Source organism: Mustelus asterias, chromosome 19 (genome assembly GCF_964213995.1).
Source record: "Mustelus asterias chromosome 19, sMusAst1.hap1.1, whole genome shotgun sequence".
In the NCBI taxonomy this organism is placed as follows: Eukaryota; Metazoa; Chordata; class Chondrichthyes; order Carcharhiniformes; family Triakidae; genus Mustelus; species Mustelus asterias.
This window is the reverse complement of record NC_135819.1, coordinates 17902586-17911479: the sequence shown is the minus strand read 5'-3', so window position 1 is coordinate 17911479 and position 8894 is coordinate 17902586.

Here is an 8894-nt window from a genome sequence, read left to right as displayed (position 1 = left end):
GAATCCAGCCCCTCCCTGATTCTGGCTGTATCTGTGATCACAGGCCACGCCGACCCACCCAGCTCACCTCCAGAGCCCCCGTCAAAGCCACCGCCTCGACTGTCGTGCATCGTCATGGCAACGCCACCACCATCAAACTCCTTCCTTGTCACCCATAAGACATAGGAGCAGAATTAGGCCACTCGGCCCATCGAGTCTGCTCCGCCATTCAATCATAGCTGATATTTTTCTCATCCCCATTCCCCTGCCTTTTCCCCAAAACCCCAACCCCCTTATTAATCAAGAACCTATCTATCTCTGTCTTAAAGACACTCAATGACTCGGCCTCCACAGCCTTCTGCAGCAAAGAGTTCCACAGATCCACCACTCTCTGGCTAAAGAAATTCCTCCTCATCTCTGTTTTAAAGGATCGTCCCTTTAGCCTGAGGTTGTGCCCTCTGGTTCGAGTTTTTCTCATTAGTGGAAACATCCTCTCCACGTCCACTCTATCCAGGCCTCGCAGTATCCTGTACGTTTCAATAAGATGTTGCCTGGATTGAGTGGCATGCCTTATGAGGATAGGCTGAGGGAGCTCGGTCTTTTCTCCTTGGAGAGACGAAGGATGAGAGGAGACCTAATAGAGGTGTATAAGATGTTGAGAGGCATAGATCGGGTGGACTCTCAGAGGCTTTTTCCCAGGGTGGAAATGTCTGCTACGAGAGGACACAGGTTTAGGGTGCTGGGGGGTAGGTACAGGGGAGATGTTAGGGGTAAGTTTTTCACACAGAGGGTGGTGGGCGAGTGGAATCGGCTGCCGTCAGTGGTGGCGGAGGCAAACTCAATAGAGTCTTTTAAAAAACTCCTGGATGAGTACATGGAGCTTAATAGGATGGAGGGTTATAGGTAGGTCTAGAAGGTAGGGATGTGTTCGGCACAACTTGTGGGGCCGAAGGGCCTGTTTGTGCTGTAGTTTTTCTATGTTTCTATGTTTCTAAGATCCCCCCTCACCCTTCTAAACTCCAACGAGTACAGACCCAGAGTCCTCAACTGTTACTCATACGACAAGCTCTTCATTCCAGGGATCATTCTTGTGAACCTCCTCTGGACCCTTTCCAAGGCCAGCACATCCTTCCTTAGATACGGGGCCCAAAACTGCTCACGATACTCCAAATGGGGTCTGACCAGAGCCTTATACAGCCTCAGAAGTACATTTCTGCTCTTGTATTCTAACCCTCTCGACATGAATGCTAACATTGAATTTGCCTTCCTAACTGCCGACTGAACCTGCACGTTAACCTTCAGAGAATCAGCCGCCACCAGTCAACACCCAGCACTGGGGGAGTAATGTCACGCGGCTAGTGATTACCTGAGGAAGAGAGGTTAAGGGGCACACTGCAAAGTCAGGTGTCCCTTACCCAGCAAAATGGGCCTCAAAAGTTACCTCACACCCGTCTGGGTGACACTCATGAGGTAACTGGCCTGACATTCTTTACTCGCCATGCCTGTGTGCTGCCCAGAGAGTGCCATTGGGCCTCTTGGATGGGACTATTAACAGAGTCAGTTGGTCAGGGGTTGTTAGTTGGGCATCCCAGTCAGGAACATTAGTTGGCCCAACTAACGTTCATCGGCAGAGAATGCTCAGAGTTGTGAGTTGGGCCTGTTGCTCAGGGTTTTAGGTTGGGCCTGTTTCTCAGGGTTGTAGGTTGGGCCCTGTTTCTCAGGGTTGTAGGTTGGGCCTGTTTCTCAGGGTTGTAAGTTGGGCCTGTTTCTCAGGGTTGTAGGTTGGGCCTGTTTCTCAGGGTTGTAGGTTGGGCCTGTTTCTCAGGGTTGTAGGTTGGGCCTGTTTCGCAGGGTTGTAGTTTGGGCCTGTTTCTCAGGGTTGTAGGTTGGGCCTGTTTCTCAGGGTTGTAAGTTGGGCCTGTTTCTCAGGGTTGTTGCATAGTATCTGATCGTGCATCTTCAGTTGCACGCCTGGTCTCCAACACTCCAGACAGCAGTGGCTATGGCTGAATGATTTATATATTGTGGAGAGGAGGGTTGATGGTGAAGCGGCAGAGAACAGAAACCTATCTGTTTAACATAAGCAGTGCCTGTCGGCGTGGGGGATTTGATTTATAACCCAGGCTTGTTCAGGAATCTGGCATTCACTGTTGAACAGCCTAGCCTTCTGGTTGCTGCAGTCAGGGCTCCATGGCGATGGAGTTGGAGATGTTTGTTATTGAGACACATTGGCTCACTCGCTTTATGCAGCCATTGGGCAGGGAAGTCATTGGCACAATAAAAAATCTAAAATGCTGAATTTCATTTCCTATCTGGAGGGAAAGGGGAAGTTGACTCTCTCCAAAAACTGTCCCGGGACACCCCGTTCCCTCCTGCAGAGATTGCTGTGGGAAACGGGTAGATTTTTCCTCTTTGCAGCAGCCATGAGGAGATACGGCCTCGGATTCTCCTGATCGGATAGTTCCCGGGTGCTGGGAACGCCGTTCTGATGGAGCTGTGAGGAAGTCAAAAGATGCTTCTGCCCCTAGGGAGGGAGTCAATGTCACCTCCGCCGCCCCCCCTCCCCCGCCCCCACGCCCACCCCTCGAGTTCCCCCAGACGCCGCTCAGTACACTTTACAAGTGGAGATTGGCCCCCTGAGCGGACAGAGACTGTGACAATCCTTCATCCAGCACTTCCACCCAGAGTCACCCGGACTTTGACCAAGTTTCCAGAGGTTTCCTGCACCTCTCACTCTCTCCAGGCTGCCCGGCGACGGGACATGAGTCCTGCCAGATGTTGGTGCACAGCTGGCTATACGTCTAGTGAGAGGCGATGTAACCGCCACTTGCGCCTGATGCTCTGGTGCATCACCTGAGCCCTGAGTCTATTATGCAGATGTTCTACAGCTGGAAGCTGACAGGCCTGAAACCCTCCCTTCCCCCCAAACCAGGCTTGGATCCCACATCTGTATCATCTGCTTTCCTTGTGCTCTGCTCAGTTCTCCATGATGTGGAGATGCCAACGTTGGACTGGGGTGGGCACAGTATGAAGTCTCAGAGCACCAGGTTAAAGTCCAATAGGTTTGTTTGGTGTCATGAGCTTTCAGAGCGCCGCTCCTTCCTCAGGTGGGTGGAGTCAGCGCTCCGAAAGCTCGTGATTCCAAATAAACCTGTTGGACTTTAACCTGGTGTTGTGAGACTTCTTACAGTTCTCTGTCCATGCCACCTATACCACAGGGGATTGGCAGAGCAGTGACAAGGCATTGGCCCAGTAGCAAAGGGGGAGGGGGAGGGGTCCAAGGCAGTTGGCGGGCGGGGGGGGTCCAAGACAGCTGGAGGGTGGGGGAGACAGGGGGAGGGTCCAAGGCAGCTGGAGAGTGGGGGGAATGGGGGGGTCCAAGGCAGCTGGAGAGTGGGGGGAATGGGGGGGTCCAAGGCAGCTGGAGAGTGGGGGGAATGGGGGGGTCCAAGGCAGCTGGAGAGTGGGGGTGATGGGCGGGAGGGTCCAAGGCAGCTGGAGGGCAGGGGGGGCCTAAAGCAACTGGAGAGCGGGGGAGGGGGGAGGTTCCAAGGCAGCTGGAGGGCAGGGGGAGATGGGGGTGGGTGGGGTCCAAGGCAGCTGGAGGGTTGGGGGGGTGCAGAATGGGGGGGTGGGGGGGAGGGTCCAAGGCAACTGGAGAGTGGGGGGGGGAATGGATGGGGATCAAAGGCAGCTGGAGGACAGGGTGGGGTCCAAGGCAGCTGGAGGGGTGGCGGGGATGGGGAGGGTCCAAGGCAGTTGGAGGGCAGGGGGAGATGGGGAGGGTCCAAGGCAGCTGGAGGGCAGCTTCCGCTGTGTCGGGTTTTTTGCTCCACATTTAAGAGAGAGGTTATACTGCGTTGGGGGCTGTACAGCCAAGATTCACCAGCTTGGCCCCAGGGAATGCGAGGTTGAATAAAGTTGAGTGAAGTTGAGAAGAATATGGGCTGATCTCATTACAACCGACAAGATGCTGAAGGGATTGTGTGGTAAACCACTGTTAGGCTTATTGCCTGTGTATGTGTGTGTGTGTGTGTGACATGCCTGGGCATGCCCCTGCCGGCCCTGCCTGAGACTCCGCCCCCCCGGTCCAGGTATAAAGGCGACTGCTCCCAACCCCCCTGCCTCAGTCGCCGAACCAGTTCATCAGCATGCGTGTGCTCCAAGTCTTTTGCGAATGAAAGCCTATTTGTTCTTGCATACAAACTAGTCTTTGCTCAATTGATGGTGCATCAGGTTGGAGAGGGTGGACATTGAGAGAGTGTTTCTGCTGGTCAGGGGAATCTAAAACACGGACCCACAGCTCAGAACCATCCAAGTCTCCACCCTGATTCCTCCCTTTCCCACCCTGTTTCCTCCCTATCCCATTCCCCTCCCTCACTGTCGCATCCCTCCGCGCCCCCCATTCCCCCCCCCCCCATTCCGGACTCCATTCCGAATCCTCCCTGCCCTCTCTTTGGGGGTAAGTGCTGACTCTGCCCTGCGGCGAGCCGTCGTTCCGGTTCTCTCTCTGAGGCTGGAATGTCAGCATTCCCACGGCGTTCCCAATGAGGTGCCGGGACAGCGGGAGGGAAGGGGTTAATCTCGGCATTCCAGAAGCCGCCAGTTACACAGAGGATTTACACAGAGTCACACATGTTTCACATTAAAACCCGGCTCCCTCTGGGAACAAGCTCTCAGAGCAGCTGCCAGCCAATCACAGAGAGGCCAAAAAAACACTGGGAAAAGGCAGCAAATACTTCAACGTAACCCAATCACAGAGAGACGGAGAGAGAGAGAGAGAGGGGGGGAGAGACGGAGAGAGAGAGAGGGGGGGAGAGAGAGAGACAGAGAGAGAGGGGGGAGAGAGAGAGAGACAGAGAGAGAGGGAGGAGAGACGGAGAGAGGGCGAGAGACGGAGAGAGAGAGAGAGGGGGGAGAGACGGAGAGAGGGGGAGAGATGGAGAGAGAGAGAGAGGGGGGAGAGACGGAGAGATGGGGAGAGACGGAGAGAGAGAGAGAGGGGGGGAGAGAGAGAGAGGGGGGAGAGAGACAGAGAGAGAGAAGGGGGAGAGAGAGAGAGAGGGGGAAGAGAGAGAGAGACAGAGAGAGAGACAGAGAGAGAGAGGGGGAGAGAGACAGAGAGAGAGCGGAGAGAGACAGAGAGAGGGAGGGGGAGAGAGAGAGAGCGAGAAAGAGAGGGGGGGGAGAGAGAGACAGAGAGAGAGAGACAGAGAGAGAGAGGGGGAGAGAGACAGAGAGAGAGCGGAGAGAGACAGAGAGAGACAGAGAGAGAGGGGAGAGAGAGAGAAAGAGAGAGAGGGGGGAGAGAGAGAGAGACAGAGAGAGAGGGGGGAGAGACGGAGAGAGGGTGAGAGACGGAGAGAGAGAGAGAGGGGGAAGAGACGGAGAGAGGGGGAAGAGACGGAGAGAGGGGGAGAGAAGGAGAGAGAGAGAGAGGGGGGAGAGACGGAGAGAGGGGGAGAGACAGAGAGAGAGAGGGGGGAGAGAGAGAGAGACAGAGAGAGAGGGGGGAGAGAGAGAGAGACAGAGAGAGAGAGGGGGGGGGGAGACGGAGAGAAGGCGAGAGACGGAGAGAGAGAGAGAGGGGGGGAGAGAGAGAGAGGGGGGAGAGAGACAGAGAGAGAAGGGGGAGAGAGACAGAGAGAGAGGGGGGAGAGAGAGAGAGACAGAGAGAGAGACAGAGAGAGAGGGGGAGATAGACAGAGAGAGAGCGGAGAGAGACAGAGAGAGGGAGGGGGGAGAGAGAGAGAAAGAGAGAGGGGGGGGAGAGAGAGAGAGAGACAGAGAGAGAGAGACAAGAGAGAGAGAGGGGGGAGAGAGACAGAGAGAGAGGGGAGAGAGAGAGAGAGAAAAAGAGAGAGGGAGAGAGAGAGAAAGAGACAGAGAGAGAGGGGGGAGAGAGAGAAAGAGAGAGAAGAGGGAGAGAGAGAAAGAGACAGAGAGAGACGGGGAGAGAGCCAGAGAGAGAGGAAGAGAGAGAGAGAGAGGGGGGGAGAAAGACAGAGAGAGAGGGAGAGAGAGAAAGAGAGAGGGGGGGAGAGAGACAGAGAGAGAGAGGGGGGGGAGGAGAGAGAGAGAGACAGAAAGAGAGAGGGGAGAGAGAGAGAAAGAGAGAGAGGGGGGAGAGAGAGGGGGGGGGGAGAGAGAAAGAGAGAGAAGGGGGAGAGAGAGAGACAGAGAGAGAGGGGGGGAGAGACAGAGAGAGAGGGGGGAGAGAAACAGAGAGAGAGGAAGAGAGAGAGAGAGGGGGGGGGGGCGGGAAGAGAGAGAGAGAGGGGGGAGGGGAGTGTACATGCATTTAAATTGAATTAATGGGCTGCACGCCCAAGCTTACCAGCACTTCCCCTTTACCACCGCGTTCACCAATCCAGAATCGGTGCGAAACAGACTTGCTCCATATGAGATGTGCTGGTTCGGTGCATTGAACAGGTGGTGACTCGGGGAATTTCACAGTAACTTCATTGCAGTGTTAATGTAAGCCTTACTTGTGACTAATAAATAAACTTTAGCTTTAAAAATCCCGTCCCCAAGGTTTCTTATTTCTCTTCCACCCTCTTACGTTTCCTTTATAACCTGAGGTAAACTATCCTTACTGTCTCCAACGAGACCTCCTTATCACCTGAGGATTTTTCTTCTCTCCAGTTTCTATTCCTCGCAGATTACAACTGATGTTGGAAACCAAACCTTGATTCAAGAACCAATTCAAAATCATCTGCCATTCCTGCTGCTAATCTCACAGTTTTAACATTTTGCCAATGTTTTCTTTCCAGCTCCTGAAGTTGGAATTCTTTCTCTTTTTCTCTTTGCAATTGCTACTCTCTCTCTCTCTCCTGTTCCGCCAGGGTTATTCTCTCTCTTTTGTTCTGTAATTGCTATTATTTCTCTTTTTCTGCTGGGATCGTCCCTCTCTCTCTCCCATTCTTTTGCTTTTGTTTGCAATTCCATCCATCTCAAGTCTTCTTCTAATTGCAATTCAAACTGTTTCAATTCTTTTTCCTATTCAAGCTGCCTCGATTCTTCTTGTTGCAACTGTTTCATTTGTAATGGTATTTTAGCCAATTCCAATGCTTCAGGCTGCGTTTCTGGCAATTTTAGATGCTGAGTTATCACTGAGACTCTCTCTGCTTTCCTCAACCCCCTCAGGTACAGTCAAACATGCAGCTTGTCTGCCAATTCCAAAAGCTTTCTTTTAACCGCCCTTTCACTCCGAGTGAACTCTTCCACACTTGGGAAATCTTTAGCCACTGAAATTGTCATTTTTTTTTACAAGGCACTCCCTATTTCAACTAACCCAATGCAACACTTGAAAAGAAAACACCAATTCTCAACATGCGCTGGGCCTGATTTTACCATCGCATTGTGCCTGTTTTTGGGTGTGAAAACTTGGCAAAGTCGGGTGTGAGGCGAGTAGCGTGATCCGCGCCCTCCTCCGCGCTGGTTCCTCTTTCACCAAGACTTGAAAATGGTCGCGATTGGGACCGCGTCCGAAATGGGCACGACGGCTACTTTAATAGATTTGCATGCATTTAAATTGATTTAATGGGCTGTACGCCCAACCTTAGTAGCACTTCCCCCTTTACCAATGCGTTCGCCCATCCAGATTCGGCGCAAAACAGACATGCTCCGTAAAAGTCCGGTTCGGGTGCTCCATCAGTGAGGGTTAGTGAGGAGTTAAGTGCAGAGCGTCCGACGGCTCTCTGCTTGAGATCAGTGGGGGGGGGGGGGGGGGAGATGAGGGCAAGCGGGCAGCAATCGGTCTGGGTTGCAAAGGATGGGGGGATAAGGGGGTCAGTAATGTTGTGGGGGTAGGGAAATGTCTGTGGGGGCCAGGGGGAGGCATTATCCGGCCCGGGAGGGATGTGGTAGGGGAATTGCGTTCCATCATTCTCTGCGCATGCGCAGCTGGAGGCGCCGATCGGAGCTGTGGGGTTTCCGGCCCGTTAGGCCCCACCCACAGGCTTCTGCTGCATGATTCGGACTCGCTGATATTTTTTCAGGCAAAGTGGGTATGGGGGCGTCAGAGAACTGGTCTAAAAGTCGGATCTGAAACACTCCCAGTTTCAAGTCCACCCGGCACTTGGAATTAGAATGGTAAAATGTCTTATAGCTTTCAATCCTGGAAAAGAACCTCCAATCTTTGTTCGGGTACCAGATGACAAACCCCAAGGTATATTATGAATCCAGACTAGACGCAACAATTTTTTATTTTGGCATTAATGTGAGGTTAACATCTTTCACTCCAGGTGCAATTCTACTGACAAACCAGGAAGCTTTTAACAAAACAAACTTTATTTAATAACAGTTTCATTATAACAAATGAATTAGCTTAACTTTTAACAATGGAACATGACAAGACACAATTCTTAACTGCTAACCTATCACTATTAGTTCCAATTTAGCCCTTTTTCTCTTATAGACTTAAATCTCTCTTTAAAATTCATGAGCAAAACACAGGTATACTTGCTTTTCTTAGGTTAACAGTCCTGAAGCTTCCAGAAAGTCTTTGGAGAGAGAGAGAGAGAGCGTGATATTGCTTTCTCCCGGCAGTCCAGGCAGCAACTGCTTGTATTTTAAATGAAACTGAAACTCTTTCCATCCTGCAAGCTTGACTCCTCTCATTAAGCACAACCCAATCAAAACTCTATTCTGAAACCCCAGGGAGAACCTAAGTAAATACAAATGCATGAACTCTGCTTAAGCAGACATTTCATGTATCAAGTCAATGCATATCTTGTTCTCACAGCTATTAATTTAAAGGTTTTCCTAGACAAATTGGCAGAGCTGAATTTTAAACTTACGCCTTACAAGAAACATGATATAAATATATTTCTTAAAGGTACAGTGTCATCTGACAGACACAAGGTATCAGTTCATTTGACCGAATCTTGGGTATCAGCATCACAGCAGCTAGG